This window comes from Athalia rosae, chromosome 2 (genome assembly GCF_917208135.1).
Source record: "Athalia rosae chromosome 2, iyAthRosa1.1, whole genome shotgun sequence".
NCBI classification, from domain to species: domain Eukaryota; kingdom Metazoa; phylum Arthropoda; class Insecta; order Hymenoptera; family Athaliidae; genus Athalia; species Athalia rosae.
The window spans coordinates 22,584,037-22,602,669 of record NC_064027.1 but is presented as its reverse complement, the minus strand read 5'-3'; the positions used below and the strand labels follow the sequence as shown (position 1 = coordinate 22,602,669).

Sequence of the window (18,633 nt, the reverse complement as noted above, 5' to 3'; positions counted from 1 at the left end):
CTTCGCATCCGAGGATTAACGCAGATGTATTTACAAGATCTTAATAATAAATAATAAACCAAAAACATGGAGTTTTTTGTGTTCGTTTGGTGTTTTTTTCTTTCGAATAGAAATTGAAAGATAAAAATTATAGGTTGGCAAAGGAAGAAAGTAAAAATAAAAACTGGAACAAGGTGAAAACAGAACGCGACACACAGAGAGATGGTAAAACGTTTGCTAAACGTTTTGCCCAAGTTGCTGACTCTGCTGGCTCTTTTTCCCTTGTTTTTTTTTTAACTTCGTTTTTTATTCTTCATTTTTTTATTCGTCTCTGTTTGATGCCCCTTTCCTTTTTCTTTCTCTAGGATGAGATCAAACGACAGAGCGGTGCAGCGGTGTCTCAAAATTACATTGTTCGAACCTATACACGCTTGATGTATGGTAAAACTGGTGGGGAAATAGAACAGAAAAATATGAAATAGCAAAGTGACGAGCACAAAAAAGCCTGCGAAAAATTAGTCCCTCAAAAGGTCGAATAAACACCATTAGAGAAATTTCCATCCCCACGCAATCTGTTGTTCGATGTAGTTTAGTTTTTGCTTCTTCTATTTCGTTCAATCGAAACGTCCGTGCATTTGGTTAATTCAAAGCTTCTCCGAGCCGACCAGACCAACCTTCACCACTTGATCGATAGGAGTCATTCCTAGTTGGTTCTTACCCGACCCACCAATCATGTATATAATATATAAGTATATATACTCATCCCCTTGAAGTAAGTCAGTCGAGTAACTAAAACTTTTGTTAATTTTCTTCCTGCAGAACACCGAAAAAGAGAGAGAGAGAGAGAGTGGAAGAGATTTTCCAAAATTACTTGGGGTCAGGTAGACCCTATATGTAAAATATAACGTATAGATGCTTACATATATATACGTATCAAACAAGCTGCAGGGTGAAGGGATGAAAAGTTAGAAATTCTGAAGATCTCTAGAGTCCCGTTTAAACTTAAATGAAATAAAGGGGAAAAACCGAGAAGTAAACAACGACCAAGTAGTATATAAAACAGAAGAAGAAAGAGTAAAAAGTAACGAGAGTGAGAGGAGAAGAGTCGTGGCAATTAACTAATCTCAATTACTATTTCGGAATTAACAATTCGCCCGAACTACCATTTAGTCGGATACGTACTCGGGGTACACGTTATATGTACCCGTATCGGACTTTCGGTAGAAGTCCACGTATGCACGTAATGTATTTACATATAAATACACGTATACATACCTGTACCTATATTTATGGTATACACGTCGTGTCTAGTGGTGGAGGGAAATCGTGGATTTCGAAGCTAAAAGTTTCCTACCAGCAGCCACGTTAATCTCACCACATACAAGATTCCAACCCTCCCTCTGGTCTGAACTATACAAACCTATACAACAAAAGTTCCGGGGGAATCGCCGACAGATCAGTACCTATTTCCGGTTAACCAACTCTTTAGTCAAACGTAAACGTATGAATATACGTCCACGATATTTGTACGTTTATTCACCCGCACCCACACCCACGCCCACATATGCACGTGTATTTCGATGAATAATTCAGAGAAATAACTGTTTACATGTCATACTACGAATTACCCGAGTTAACAAAACAAATAAGATGTCATAACCGAATCATGCCGCGTGAAAACCACACGTGGTGCGGTAACTGCAGTGATTTAATCTGCGCCTGCAATAATTCTGCAAAATTCACTTGGACTTCGAAGCACGAACGAGGATCGATTGCGTCATTGATCGACGATTGACGTTGAATACTTGAATTTTGTTGTTACCTGACTCTCCGGATCGATCGTCAAACCGGGAGATGATGGCAGAAAAAATCGAATTTCTGCAGTTTCGTTCTCCTCGTTTATCCGAGAACCATGGGTGATGAGAAATTACTCGCATAAAGTCGCGGAGAAAGAAAGAAAAATAAAGCTCGCGTTCGAGGGAATGAAGGAATTATGAACCGACGTGATAGCGTATCTAGGTATCTCATATATACCGAGTTACCCCTAGTGGTTTTGCAAATTGTAATGTATGTCTCGCCACCCCCATAAATTTACGTCATGAATTTCCCCTCTCTTTCTACTCCAGGTACTCCTAATTCTCAACTTCTCCCAACTCCCCCTAAAAGCCAACCTTATAATACATTGTGCACTGCACATATGCTTCGTGCAACGTTATGCTCATGATACTTTTCCTGATAAAATACTGTATGAATTTCTGTATCGAGCACGCGTACCTATATCACGTTGAAGAAATGATTTCAATCCGTTTCGTGTGAGTATAATTGAACGCGACGATATGATTTTCTTCGAGATGTGTGTGCGTAGAATTGCGATGTTATATATATCTATGCATATTATAGAGATTTCAGATTCGCGAAACCGCATTTGGGGGTTCAATTAATTAGGATCAGCGAACCTCCGCCGCCTCCGTTCTCACCCTCATCGTCATCCCCACCCCCATCCCCTTATAACGTTTGTTAAAAGGCTTCCGGGTGTTAGACGATTTCATCGTCACAAGAATCCCTCCCTCCCTCCCTCCCTCCCCCTCACCCGCCCCTCGCCCTTGCCCACGCCCCCTCATCCTCACTCGTCTCTTTCCATTCCCGTCTCTCCTTCCACGAGTTCAAAAAAACATTCACACATTCCTGAAATGAAAAAAAAGAGAAAAAAAATGGAAATGAAAAACAGAAAATAAAATGGATCGTCATACCTGTATTGGTTTTTTGTTTTGTCGTTCGACGTAAATACGCGCAGGGTGCACGACGTAAAATTTCCTCGATCGGAATATTAAAGGAAAATGAAAGACGTTTGGAAAATCATAATTTGGAAAACCTGACGACGAAGATGGATAGTAATGTCGATGTACAGGTCCGTTAATTATTGTTAAGACAGTTCCTTGAAAAATTGGCATTAGTAAAATGTAATATGCGAGCCGGACGATGAAGCAGGTGTGTAAAACGTGAAGAAACACGGTTCTACAACACCTGAGCGTCTCCGACCAGCCGTTGAAATCGATGTCGGTGCTAACCTAACCCGGGGGTTGTATTGAGCCAGAAAACGGTGCGACCCCTTGGTGCCTTGAATTGGTAATGTTTTGCGAGTTTTGTATAAATGCGGCGAGAAAAAAAAAAAAGGAAAATAAAAGAGGGATGAAAAAAAATTCACAGTCTCAAAATTTTCGTACCGGTGTGAAAAAAAGTTTGAAAAGAAAACGGAGTGCAACGCTGACTCGGTTTTTCCTTCTCTTTTTTCTTTCTCCCACCCCCGAAGCACATGATATAATTCAGTATTTTGAAATCTTATTGTCACAACTCACCTATTCCTCGCTTCCGTTATCGGCTTCTTTGAAATGCACCCTTTCCGGTCAACGGTCTCCGTCAAATATCTCGTTGTACGCGGTTTTCTTTCTACTTTTTTTTTTTTTTTTGTTTTTCGCTCGTGTTATCAGTTTTCAAGTTTCTATGTATAAGAAAATTACGTGGCGTATTTATTAAGTTATACGTTTTCAATTGAACGGTTTTTTTGCGATCCGTGGTTCTCCCCAGTTGTTGTTTTTCTATCCTTGTCTCTTTTTCGTTCGTTTCAGTTTCTCTCTCGTATTTTCTCCTTTCGAAGGGAACCCCCAAAGTCTCGTGGCTGTAGTCTAGGACTGAGTGAACCGCGAGGTCTTACTGGGGAGAACGCCGAGCGTAATTTGGAACGTCGGGACGCCGGTGGCGCCGAATGGTTGTTACCACTACCGTCCTCGACATCCCCCGCGCATTGATCCGGAGGGTTGTTGAATCCCGACTGTGCGCCAAAGAGGGAGGATTTCGCAAGGGTGGGGCGAGAAGGAAAAGAGGAGAGAGGAGAGATGAAAACTACGCGAAAAGCGAGATGGAAGTATCAACGTGTAACGTAGGAAGCAAATACACACGCGAAAATTTCATATCTTGTTTATTATTAATAATATTCCCTCCTTCCCATTTAGCAAAATTTATCGCAGACCGAGGCTGATGATCGCTGCAACTTTACAACCGGAAATAAAATGTACCGCTCCCGACCTCCTCCACCTCCACCTCTCCCCACGTTTCTTATGCAACTTTACGGATCCCACGGCTGCAACGATATAATCTACGGATGATTCCGAGTGGAAATAGAAATCGAATCACATCACGGCAATCGGAGAGATCAGGCATCGTTCGGCCTGACGCAATGATCCGTATATAAATAATCTCGCGATCATTCCAATTTTTACAAATCGCAACCGCTGTCATCAGTTATACTCAGATAAAGCTTGAAGAAGAGAAAAAGAGTCTTTCCGTATAGATATATGTATATACGTGGACCGCGGCGATCTGGGTGAAATACCATACGGGATAGGAAAAGCAAGGGTGAGAGATATAGTTTGAAACCCTGAGACGTCGCTCTGACAAAAACAGGCTTCTGTGATTAATGATTGAGGTTCACAAAAAAATGACCCTTCCGCAGGGCTTCGGTGTATCTAGAGGTGGAAAGAGCTCTCCTCCTGGCCGGTTTCGCTCATCGCCAGCAGCATCAACGAAATACTTATGTGCGATCTGCAAAGATCATGCGGGCTTCCCATGTATATAGTATTGTATAATACCAACTATGGTCGTACAGATCCGGTACGAGTAAGGTGTAGAAATATACCCAATAACACCCGATTACAGATTAGTGAGAGTTACGTCCCTATGGAAAAATGAAAATGAAAATGAAAATGAAAAATAAAAAATAAGCGAATAGAATAAAAAATGAAAACGGAAAACGGAAAAAGAACAAAAAATGGAAAAAGCAAACTCCGCTGTCGTTAAGACCACCTGCAGCCGGTATAGGTTAGTATACTGAAAACTTTTAAGGGATTATCGTTCGTTCTTTTAAGCTACTTTTCCTCCCCCTCCCCCCCCCCCCCCTTCTTTTCTTTTTTTTTCGCTGGTTTTTCTACCTCCCGCCACTCCCCCATATCTTCCCGCTCAAACCACTTTTTCCTTCGGCTTTTGTTTCCACTCCCCCAGTTTCTGCAATGTAATTGAAATCTTCTCACCATGCCGAAACACGACTTATTGATTAATGCTTGTTTGTTCTATCGAAAAAGTCATCGGCAAGTAACGGTATATGTATAGCATACCCCGTATCGTATACGGCGCGGCGTGGGTAACAGCAGCAACAGCAGCTACGGTAGCAGCGGCGCGTCGGTGGAAAGCAGAAAGGGAAGGTAAAAGTAGAAAAAGAAAAAGAAAAAAATGAAAGGAGAATAAGAACGTACAACTTGTGTATGTGTAAAGAAAGAAAAAAAGGAGAAAAGGGTAAGCGTCCCTAACTTCATCCTATACCGCTTGCTGTGCAAGCTTCCAAGGTTAATTTATATTTCACATCCAACACGCGATCGCGAAACGCACCCTAAAGAAACTTGGGTAAACGTTCCTCTTCGCCTTTTTGAGAGAACTTTTTTTACATGGATGATTTTTTACTTCGAATTTACATTACGAGTCAGCTGTGAACCTTATTGAAAAAAAAAAAAACGACCGATTCTCGACTGATGTATTCGGTGTTATTTAAACTAGCCCACCTTGTCACCTTCGTGTACGTACGTATACGTACGTACGTAACATACGGACGTGCTGTACGTCGGGACAAACGAAATTTTTTTCGCTTCTTTGAAATGCAGCTTTGGGAATGATGAAAAACAGATCCTTCGATAGATCCTCTACACGTAGTAGGATCTCGCGTATTCTTCAATTTTTTATCAGATCCGCGGAGCTGTAAAATTGAACGAGGGCATCTTCTTTATCGTAGGTGGAACGTGGAAATATCTTTCGTCGTGAATTGATCCACTGACAACGAAATGTGAACCGCTGCCCAGGTCGATTCTGAGAACTTTGTAAGACTTTCAGTAATCGCAGAGATGGCGTTACAAGTTACATCCGGGGATCTCTGGATATCGTATCACAATTATCCAATGTAAAACGAATCTACAATTTTGATTTACATAATATTATGCAGCTGAGAAAACAGCTTACCCATCGGTATTTAAAAGCTTAATCCTAAGCCAAGAAACATTTTAGCTTAAAACAATAGAAAACCCACAAGCCTCGCAATCGGTACGGCATTAGTCCTGTTCTCGGAAAATATGCTGAAAAAGGATATCGCCGAAACTAAGGAAAGATGACAGAAATTAGAACATCAGCGCTCAATATATTTGTAGGTCCGCCGAAAATGACGGAGAAGAAATTTAGATCATGCGATCAAAAAGGGCGGAAGATCAACCGGATTTTGGCGACATTGGGCGGCTGATCCGTGCAGCAAAAAAATAATTCGAAACAATAGCGAACTGCAGCACTTAACCAACGGAGCTTTTATTTTCCGGGAGTATGAAGAGTTGAATTCTAATGCGAAAGCTTCTGATCCTATGATCGGGAATCTATGCCGTTTATCTGAATATATTCGTGCGTATTACGTAGTTCTTCGGCTCTCTCAATCGCAACATCAGTTCATTCGTTCGCCTCGCCATTTTTTATACGCCAGATTTTTTCCACCCCCGTTGCGCGGACCCCGTGAATATATATTCGCGTTCGTTTGAATCAAGATTTACGTCACTGTTCCGGCATCCGTACGTTCCTCGACGACCGAAAACAACGGATTTAACGTTTTAATACGTCTACGGAGCGAAACGAACCGTGACAAAGTGTACTGCCTAATGGGGTGAAATTGGCGCCCGACGGATCGACACGTTTGCATTTGCAACGGAACGATGCGAAGTAGTATAGGCATAATTTATGCCCGATGACCAGCCTGCCGGTGTCCGTCGAAAACTGTTACCAATTTTTCATCGTCGAACTTCCGAATATAAACGCTGATGAAATAATCTCTTTCACCGCGACGGCAAAATGGTTTGGGAGAAACGTGATTATCGATTTTCGAATAATTATTTCCATCAGATTTCCGCAATGAATATTCGTTTTTACTCGTGCGAATGATTTTAAGTTCGCAGTGTTTTGTGGATCGCGTCCCGACTTCTAGGTCACGCACCGCGTGGTTTGTATCAGATCACGTTTTGAATATCCAAAAACGAGCAATCCAATTTTGCACGTATCCGAGGTACGTACAGGTAAATAATTAATGGTGACTTTCTATGCGGAGCCTTCTGTACGGTAAGGACGTTGGAAATATGCGTACGTTCGGTCCGAATAATTGACTATCTCCAAGTTCCTGTTAGCTCTAACGTTCCGCATCGTTCTAATTTAATATCATGACACTAATTCCGATCCTCCGCGATCTATGTACACACGCTATGTATATTCCAATGGATATATAATACGGTGTCTATAAATCCTTCGGCAGTTCAGCTGTGCCATCGAATACGGAACCAGCTGCATTTGATGGGTTATATCGTATGCCGTTTCCAATTCTATTTACTGTACACAGTATACGGGGGGGGGGGGGCACACACCTACGGGACATCCGAGCCACTCGCGTGTGCGGGGTAGGTACATTCAGCAAGAAAATCTTGAAATATATACGCGAATTCCATCCGCAATTGACTGCTCCCATCAATACACCCTGCCGATAGTTTCTGCGATGTTGATGAAAAAGGAATATAAACGATCATTAACTAAGAAACGTAGTCCGGGATCGCTGCAGGTATACCGCTGCCGTATCGAATCCGTGGAACTGACGCGAAACGAGTGCTGATCCTGTAGGAATATACCGCGGCTTACGTACGTACACATTACTATTCCCAAGGGAAAATTAACAAAGGACGTGAAACGAGCAGTTGCACCGCATACGAGTGTACGATCGTTCGCAAAAGCACAGAAACGTCAGGCGCATTAAACGCTGTACGAGATGTTTCAGTCCGTTTCTAAATCATCATGTATGCCCACGTGCGTACGGGTTGTGAACATTTATTTCTTATGATATAGGTACGATTCATACCCGTACGATTGCATTCCGCTTTTCGATGTGGATTCCTTTATTCGGAGAAATCTGAATAAAAGCCACGCCCGAAATGGGTATATGTACATACATTTATGTACGTATACATGGAGCATTGTATGTGTGTACACTGTACGCACACTTATAAAGACTCCTTGCGGTAAATAGGTATAACCGGAAATTAAATTATTTCCTCCAAATTTCCCGCATTTACCATCCTCAGATCCCTCTCTCTCTATCTTATTTTATCTTCCTGTTAACAGATATTCACGTCGACGTTTAATCCGAGAACGTCTTGCCTCTTTTTAGGTACGTATCGTTTGTACGTAGGCTACCTATATACCTACGTAAATACGTGTACCTGTACGTATATATACTCACCCGATGGTAGAAAATAGCTTCGCCTACAGCAGCAGCTTTGACAAGGATATATTTTTTTTTTTTTCTCTCCACATCACATTCACCCCTGCTGCAGGACAATGAAAAGTATATAGGTATTCGAGAATTTTTATATACATATATATATATATATATATTTTCTTTCATTTCAAAGAGATTTTTCTTTCTGTCCGAAACAGAACCGGATCAACTTCGTCCTTACAATGAGATAGCCCACTTAAGTGAATTATTATTCCATCCCCCGTCCGATGGTAGAAGAGCAAAGAGGATAAATAAAGAGTAATATAATCAGACAAAAGATCGCAAGTATAAAAGTTAATTGAGAGTTTTTATACACTCGCTTGATCTTGACCTTCGTAATTTACCGAGACCTTGGAGATATTCCGTAACAATTGTGAACCACGTTACAAGCAAAAATATATGTTTAGAATAATTATACCGTGCTAATTCATTATACAAGCATCGTTATAAACGTATAGCGTAACGCGCTGCATTCGGGGTAGCATCAAGACCCGTGAAATTTATTGGTAGATTTATAGCAACAGTTTTTTCTCTCTCTCTTAATCATATTTTTTTCTATTTTCAAGTGTTTTCATTCATTAAAATGATATCACGAAATATTACGAGATCGTATCATAATTGTAAATTTTTTTAACCAATCTGAGGCTAGTGGTGACCGGTTTCAAATATTTTTTGTTTATTTAAAATTTTCTTTAAAAGAGTAGTAGTACGACACTTTTCCATAACAGCATATGGGAGGTGTGTTATATGTATAATGCGCATACAAAGGTAGAATGCGAATGTGCAGAAAAAGAGTAAAAGAGAAAAAGAAAAAGAGATAAAAAGTGATCTGAAGTAAGTGGAGAGCCATGTAACACCCTATACTTAGACACACCGACGAGACTGCAGAGATATGTGAAAGAATAACGTTGAGAAAAAAGTGAAATATATAAAAAATAATAAAAAAGAGAGTGTAAGATCGGCGCGGAGAGAAACGTAGGCGAATTGTGCGTGACACGAGTATCATATGCGACGATATTTTATCTTGTCCACTTACCATTCCCCGATTCACAATTCGCATCGTCATCATCATCCCTCTTTGCAGTGGACGGCGTTAAGCCAATGCGAGAGAACTGCGACCGCGGTACGTACGCAGCGAATGTTATTACACTGATTGTGAGACGAATGTGAAAAAATTCGCTACTTTTCTTCTAAGGTATGTCCATCAGCGCGTATAGAAAGTGGGCAAAGAAATGAAAAAAAAATCTAAAACAAAAAGCGTAAGAGCCAATCTTTTGTACGTACTTGAAAACTGGACCCGCAAAGGACTCCTCCTAGCAATTAACGAAGTCGAAAAAGTTCACCTCGGTCGAAACCATCGGCAAATGGTGTCTGATGGGAGATAAAGTTTCGTCAGGGTTCGTTCGAGCGTTCAACTATTTTATTCTCGTCTCGAAATGAACGCTACTTTTCGCTTTGCCCGCCGCGCGGGTCAAAGTGAAGTATCTTTTCTACCTTCTTGATCTTATTTCGTCAATACTAATTTTAATAATTATCGAAGAATATAAATTTTCTACATCTTTACGACTAATTAATTCTACGAAGGTATAATATATAGGCCTATAAATCAGAGGGGTACATAATTTTGGCACAATATATAATGCATGTACATAGTACATATGTATGTACACATTGTAGTAGAACCGAATCCAAGGTATATACTGGTTTTTTGATGTACCTATATAGCATACGTACATGTATAAAAGTGCTTACGGTATATATCTATGATATAGGGTGGTATTAAAATCTGAAAGCTGCATCAGACTGGGATTTGAAAAAGTGTCACGTGCCCGCTTAAGGTATAACGGAAATGTCTCGTGGTTTTTTTCCTCTCTTTTATTTTTTTCTTGCTTTTCGATCTGATTTGTTTGTTTTTTTTTTTTTTTTCTGTCGTTTTCTCCCGGTCAAAGAGGGTAACTTTAGCTACTCCGCATTCTCGACGCTGATCCGAATTACGATTTTAACCTACTAGTACCATATTGCTGGTACTTGGAAAATGTCTTCGACGTGCACAAACATTACTGTACACGCTGTTGGTGCACTGCGGGTTATCTGGTGATAAAAACTGATGAAAGGAAACAAGGAAATCAGAAAGAATATAAAAAGAGTCGACCGCAGATGGAATCAGTAGATTCTTTAGATTCTCAATCTAAATACGACGTGCGGCGAAATCTAGCTTCTCTCATTGTCTTAATTTCATGTGTCCCAATGTTTACATTATAGTATGTTTGGTTCTCTACGGTCAGGCGCCAGGCTTATGCTATAGCGCCACGCGTATTTACGGACCTCGATTTGACTCACCTCTATAGCGTAAGCCTGGCGCCTGACCGTAGAGAACTAAACATATTATGATGTAAACACTGGGACACTGGTACATGCACTGCGAAGAAAAATTAGCGGTCACCCTGTTTTAACCTCCGAAAAACGTCCAATTTCGAAGAGTCGTAACCGGTCGAAAAATTGGGGTAGGGGGTTGTAAAAAAAAGCATTTTGAAGCTTGAAGCTTCACCTATCAAATGTTTTCAATGAGGTGTGATTGCGTTGTTTTGTTCACTAGTTATACTCTTTTGATTCAACTCATGTGGAAAACGTGAAGTAAACTTTTGACTTTGAGAAGGTGCACCGGGTGCCTTAGTCGTCGGGTTTGAATTTTTTGGATGTTATTTTGAAGGTTGAAATGTCTCTTCAAGACACATTTTTCAAATTTTTTGTACGATTTTTTTTCCACGAGTTATGTAACTCTATAATTATTGTCCATAAATCTTCGATCGAAAACCCTGACCGACCCAGTTATTGTATCGAGGTTTATTGAAAACGATTTTGCAACTCAAACCTTCGACTATACGAAATTCCGTTGCAATATTCCCTCATCTGAATTTTCGAATAGGACAAGTAAAGGTGAAGCTTCAAGCTTAAAAATGCTTTTTTTTTACAACCCCCTACCCCAATTTTTCGACCAGTTACGACGCTTCGAAATTGGACGTTATTCGGAGTTGAAACAGGGTGACCTGCTAATTCAGAATTTTTCGTACCGTATAGCATATTTGGAACTGTAAAGATGTTGGGTGAATTAGTAATTAGATTCGATGATCCAGCTATTATAACGAAACGATGAAAGAAAAAATAAAAAGGAATAAGTAGGATATCTAATGTTAAATTTAAGATAGCTTGATGTTAATTGACTTCATTTATTTATTTTTTATTTATTAGGCAGCATTGGTGATTCGCTTTCACTGCGAGACCGCTGATACGTACGGTGGAGTACGCGAACCTATATTATAACCTTTCGCACTCGAGAGTAGAGGTAATATACGTACATTGGAAAAAAAAGATGATGATGATGATGATGATGATGACGAATAAAAATAAAATTAGTAGTAAAAAGAGAGTCGTGCCATTTCCAGGGTCCGTAGACCTCACACGTTTCGTATAGCATCGATACACCCATACGTTACACATGCATAAAAATAATCGAATCCAATCATCATAATTATTCTTGCAGTATAGATTATATTCTCCACCGACGTATCCGTGTGTCTACATTACACGTATACATTCGCCGAACACGTGTGCGAAAGTGAAAGAAAACAAAAGGAGACAAATTATTCGTCTATGATAATTGTGAGAGGAACGGACGATATTCCCGTTATATTATTCAACTAAATTGCAGTGAATAGTACGTAAAAAATGGCAAGATGACAACAATGCGGAATACAGGGTAAGTTCTTCCGAACTCCGAGATCGGGAGGAGCTTGTTTCAGCAGAAACGCGGTTGACCTCGACTCTACCCCCTCATTCGTTGAGCATGCTGTATCGGTGAGTCGACTTTCCTCATTCTTCCCATTTTCCTCGTGGGTAGCGCGTTGGCTGGGTAAGAAACCCGAATTCGAGGCTCCTCCCGTACCAGGAGTTTGGAATGAATCACCCTATACATTTCTAAATCAATATGTGCTATTTATTTATCACTTTCAAGAAGTAATTAGCGTACACACATAATGTTTAACACAGTACACTTTTATCATATCAATTGACAAGTTGTCTATCGCGTTCTAAGGAGATTGGCTCATTTCTAGATATCACGACGGAAATTATCAGGTTTCGATCATTTTTAAACCTCACGGGCTATACTTTCACCTAGTTGTAACAATTTCTCAGATATTGTTTGATGAGCAAAAAAAGAAAAAAAACTGAAAAACTTTTTTTTCCACTTCGATTGACATTTTAAAAATCACAGAATTTACATGTAAGAAATTATTAGAAACTTGATAAGCGAAAAAAATTTATTCGATTCACGGATCGACTGGATGACTAAAAATGCATCAACACATGACGTGAAAGTTTGCTTTTTTTTGCCTTCTTTTCTCGTCAACGTTGGTAGAGAAAAATTGGCTTAAATTGAACAGGCGTTGAAAATAATTTGACAAAACTGATCCAGATTTATATCATTTTGTCATCCACAGCATCCTAAAGAATATATCTGTAACCCATTCGATGAAATAACTTTTTTGTAAAATATGATTAAAATTTATAGTACGGGATATGCCTGCTGTAGATTTCGAGCGAATGAATCGTCGTACGTAAAATAAGAATCGCGGTTTGCTCTCACTTTCACGTATAGGTATGTACATACCTACTATACATACGTTATAAAAATACATATATGTACATACGTATGAAAATATAACAACCTACGTTTCTCCTGAACACGTCGTCGTCGTCGTCGTCGGTGTAATATAGTCGCGTCGATCCGAATTAGAAAGAAATAAAAATTCGATATTTCTCTCCGTCACTTTATTCATTCATTTATCCCGTTTTCATTTCACCGTCGTAAATCGCCGATGCAGTCGCTTATTTGACCTTATACTGCAGCGCTTGGTCTTGGCCGTAATAAAGACCGAACCGGTAGTCAGAAGTCGGAACGAAAGAATGGACCAGTTCAAGACTCAAGGTTTTCTCTGCGTCAAGCACGTCTGTATGTACCGCGTATTTACATATTTCCCTCCACGTATACAATAGCATGGAATACCATACAACGAACAATTGTCATTTTGTTTTTTATGTTAATAAAGCAAAAGCTCGAGTTTTTGGACCCGGGATGCAATTAACTTCCACACGTCCTGCAGCGCGGGATGAAACCAGGAAAATCTCACGATGCGAATTAAAGCTTTTGGAAATATAGGTTTGGGACGTTGTTCTTGATTTTCGCTGATAGAAGATTTTTGGCTACCAGAAGCAGAAGCGGAAATAAAAAGTGTCCCTCTTCCTCTACATATTCTCCCCTAATGTTGTCTCTTTTATTTCCTCGCTCTAATTACTGTAGCCCAATTCATAATTCCGTAATACTTACTATAACGTGAACTCGTTAGTAGGTGTATTACGTGTCATTACAGAAGCACTATAGAGGATAATATATAAGAAAACATAATCATGACAACGCAATTGCAGCGGCTGCATCAGCGGTATAAGTTAAAGATGGTCGTCTCCTCTGTGACTTCGTTGCATTTATACAGCCAACGTAGTTATTAAGTTACCACACAAAGCTCGTCGAGTCATCATGTAGTTACTCCACCGTGCAGCCAGTGCAGTAATATCGTGACTTGAAGTCCTGTGAGAAAACTTACTTCATGTTGCATGTATAAATATAATCTCGTTCAACCGGGGCAAGTTTTATTCTTTTTTTTTTTTGTTTTTTGGTTTTTTCCTTTTTTTCTAGGACATGCAGGGTCGCCAGTTTTGGTGCAACGTGTAAGTTCAGTTTTCAGCCGATCTTACCCTCGACTGAGAGATGAAAAATTATTCCTCGTTTTCAAAATCTGTTTTTCGCCGCACCGGACGTTCTTGATCGGGCGAAGATGTGCCTTCGGCCCCGCCAATAATCGGGGAAAAACGGTTGTGCTTCGGATTTGACGTGAATTATTTTTTTTTTTGTGCTACGTTTATTATCCGTGCATATTATCGTGGAAAAAAAAATTCACATAACGTATATATGTATAATATAAGAATATTAGATGTACGTTATTATGAAACTAATTATCCGTAACCTCTAATTAATCCGCTACTTGGCTATTCGAGGATTGTAATTTTACATTATACGCTCAAATTATCCCTCGGTGCACAATTATAGAAGAAGGAATGAAAAAAAAAACCGAAAAAAAAGTGAAAAGAAATTAAGTCACTTGTACCGTATATACATAGGTATATTATATTATGTGGTGTACAATTATACGATTTTCACGAAATGGAACACCATCATTTTTTTCTCATTCTTTTGAGGAAGAGATCATATTCGTTTTCTCTTTTTTTCTTCTATTAATAAGAAAAAGAAGAGAAGAAAAAAAAAGATAAACGAACGCACGACGCATAATCGCGAAGATACATCGGGGCTGCGTATAGGCATATAGGTACTCAATATATGTATAACTTAATATTCGCGGGGGTTCGTTGAACCCGCGTCGAAATTATCCCCACATAAATTATAACACATGTACGTATACGCGTATGTGTACGAGAGAGTTATACATATATGTACACGTACACGTACATGGGAGCCAAACGGTTGTAATGTGGGAATCGAAAGTGACTTTTTATTTCGGAGACGCGTCCCACGCAATATATTTCACATGTATATCATGCGTATATATAGGTATAAAGATTCTCTGTGTAGTACATGGTAAAACGTGGCGGCTTACCGCGAGTTGCACGTTATGGAAGAACCAACTCTTCGTCGTTCACTCCGCCCGGCGTGATGATGGAGAAATTGCCGGTCGAAAATTATACATAACGTAATACATACGTACGTATATAATATGCGTAAAAAGACACGTTTACATATATTCATATACATGTGAAAGTATATACACACAAACAGATTTGACGAGAGCGAGAGCGCTCGCGCGGGTCAGATAATTAGATAAACAATTAATTTCGGGGGTCAGATAGTCGACCGGACTATGTGGTTACGTAAGAAGAAATTCGAGTTTCCTATATTTGGAGGAATACAAAAAAAAAAAAAGATCGGCATGTTCATCTGCTTTTTTTTGTTAATTCGTCTGTCATTCGAATCGTCATTTTATTCTCTCTCCCGCATCCACTCGGATTTTACATCTAATCACTATTTTGCACATTTTCACATATCGCACCCGAATTAATTCCTCCAGATTAATGTACATTGCAGGACTTAACTATCGTAGTGGTATTGTATATACACAAAACTGCTGCATGCAACACACATATGTATTACATATATATATATACGAAGTACATACGTTTCATTCGTACACGGCCTATATGTGTGTACACGTATTGCTATGAACATGTAATGTATCTTGCTCTGATAATCACACGGCATTTTACACTACTCATCGTCATAAATACCAATAAAATTTTCTTCTTCACCTACGGAATTCACGCACGCCTCACCCATTAGATCAGATATAACATTTCTTCATTCATGGTGCCTCTCTCGGCAATTGTCGGATTGTCGAATTGGATAATAATGTTAAATATTTCTGGTCGCCCCCAAAAAAACGATTGCTTCGTTTTTTAAAAATGAAACTGTCATTTTATCTCGAAGATTTGAGAAAAAAACTTTCGTCAAACAAAAAATGTAAAACTTCTTCGAGTCACAACTGGTGAGTGTTTTTGTACGAAATGCCCCATATATTATGACACGTGTATATACGAGTCCCTAGTGCGGAATTATGTATAATACGTATACATACTTTTATACTCACAATTAGGTATGTCAGCGACCGTGACTAGTAGGCACGAAATTCATAGTTATCCCATGAAGCGGAATTCGATTATTTTCCTTCATTTGATTTCATTATTTCATCTTTTCATTAATTCAATCGTGTAAAAATCATAATTCCACATAACACTCACCTACGTTAGATACAGTCGCAACGCATTGAGCGATTTCGTGAACGCTGCAGGGTACGTCGTTTCGCTGTGGTCAGTTTTTTGTCACAAGACATGGGGGATGGTGTGGCAAAATGGGGTGGCAAAATTTTATCTATAACTAAATCAGGACGTGTTCGTTCTTCTCCAAAAATAAGATTCATGCGTCGAAATGCGAAGTTTTTTGATCTGTCACCCCTGAAAATCCCGCAAACTAGATGCACCCACGCAGGTATTCGGTAGCTGCTTGAATATCTGGGTGACCCTTCACAGTGGTCTGAGATAGATGCGATCGGCCTGAATCAAAAGATAGAAAAAAATGAAACCCAGAGTGAAAAAAACTGATTACAAAAAACGGTCAATAAAAAAGAGGAACTTTCCCCTCGTGTGAGCGATGAACTTTTATACCAAATATGAGGCTGTATGTATACCGAAATCGTAATACGAGTACGGATATACAAATCATGATGAAACGAATAATAAAAAACAACAACATTAAAAGGCAAATTTCTAAATCAGTATATATTTATTATATTATCTGACGATTTCAAAACCTTTCTTTTTGATTCTTTTTTCTATTTCATTCGATCAAACGGAGCGGCCGTGTAAATTTCCGTCCGTCTGCACGAGTTTTCTCCGCGGTATGTTCATATTGCAGTTGATTTCGGAGATCATAGCTATCCGATATTGGTAGAGTGAGAGGTTATTTTGTGCCGATATAATAACAAATTAAAACTTGATAACCTTGAGTCGTTTTGTTTAGTAGGTTTAACTTGTTTTTTTTTATAATTTTTTCTTCCAATAATTCATTAGTTTTATTCAACTTTTTTAATCTTTTTATTTTCTCTTAGCTTATCTTGTGTATCGGAATATTTGATAAAATTTTGTATATCAACTTTATGAATATTGCGAAACGTATACTGCACGTCTGTAGTTGTTTAAAATTTTGGAGATGCGAAATAAATATATTGTAAAAATACTTCTACACATATATACTATTTACAATTTACATATTCGCTATTCATATTTGATTATGTTGAATTATGCGGCAAAAAAAAAAAAAAAAAAATACGCGATACGCTGCGCCAGACCGACAACAAGATGAGCAGCAAATCTTTGTAATAATTCTGCAAGAACGTATCTAGCTTTGTGAATATGCATATGTGTGTAGCCTTAGGTACTACTTACTGAACTGAGGTATGTGTGAACAATAGTGCATGTATGTATTATAACTATGTACGTACGTACATACGTACAAAGATCTATCCAGAGGCGAATGATATTTAATACTTTCACTTGAACTCCTTGACCCGCACACAATCGCAAGTGAACGTGCGTGAGCCTCATACAAAAATTCACTATGTAAACGCACGTATTTATGTATTCATGTACGTATAGATGCACAAATTAGGAGTATTGTACAGCAAAAGGTCCTCTTACGTCTGTCAAGATTTTGGTTTTCAAAAATACAATTACTGACTATGAAACTTCTTCGTCAAAAACATGAAGATCTGACCGAAATTCAATTAAAATCATTCCGAAATAATTGTATATTTACAAACCCGTCCTAATCGACTTGGTTTTTTCTTCAAAATTTGATCACTAAATCACTAAGGAAGTGATCAAATTTTTTTTGGAAGAATATTCCAGGTGTATATATATTCGTATATTGCCTACGAGTGATGAAAAAAATCTCTCCTTTTCTTTTTCCTTTTTTTATGATTTTGATTATCGTGCGAGTTGTTTTGTTATCATCTCGCAGTATATATATGCTTTGCAATTAGACGAATGAGGTTGGAAACGTTTAACAGAATAATATTGCGTTTGCAGTTGCGGCCGGTGCGCGTTGTTATTTGTTCACTGATCCGCATACCTTTCCAGCCATGACAAAATAGAGAGTATAATACGGTAAGTCGTCGTTGTATCTTATTGCATTTACGGTTTGAAAAATGGATCAAGATCATCGTCACCTATCAGAAAAACTAAGAGAACCGAAGAAACTGCAACCATTCCAACTCTCCACGCGCATAACAATTGCAAATCTTGAAACACCGCAAATATTGCATTTTTTCTATTACCTATTCACTTATTATTTTTCGCATGAATATTTTATATCAGCTTGAACTCTATCGCTGCAACGGTTTGAATATTATAATGAGATAGCGTGAAGCTTCCCCCCTCCCCCTTCTCCTGAAAGTTGTTCTTAAAAATCTGCCGATGTATTTATTTTATTCATTTTCCTTCTACACACATACGCGTGTTACCTCCATCCTTTTCCTTCTCGCGAACGATCCTTGTGATATTAAAGAGCAGGGATCCTA

At 38.9% G+C, this 18,633-nt stretch overlaps 1 protein-coding gene across 1 annotated transcript in view; it reads right to left on the bottom strand.

Moving 5' to 3' along the window:
- LOC105689465 (complexin) overlaps positions 1-3,726 on the bottom strand; it is a 146,956-nt gene extending 143,230 nt beyond the window's left edge. Inside the window, exon 1 of the mRNA XM_048651066.1 lies at positions 3,336-3,726. The gene's annotated coding sequence lies outside the window, so the exon portion shown is untranslated. The remainder of the gene's footprint in view (positions 1-3,335) is intronic.
- Positions 3,727-18,633: the final 14,907 nt, after the last annotated feature.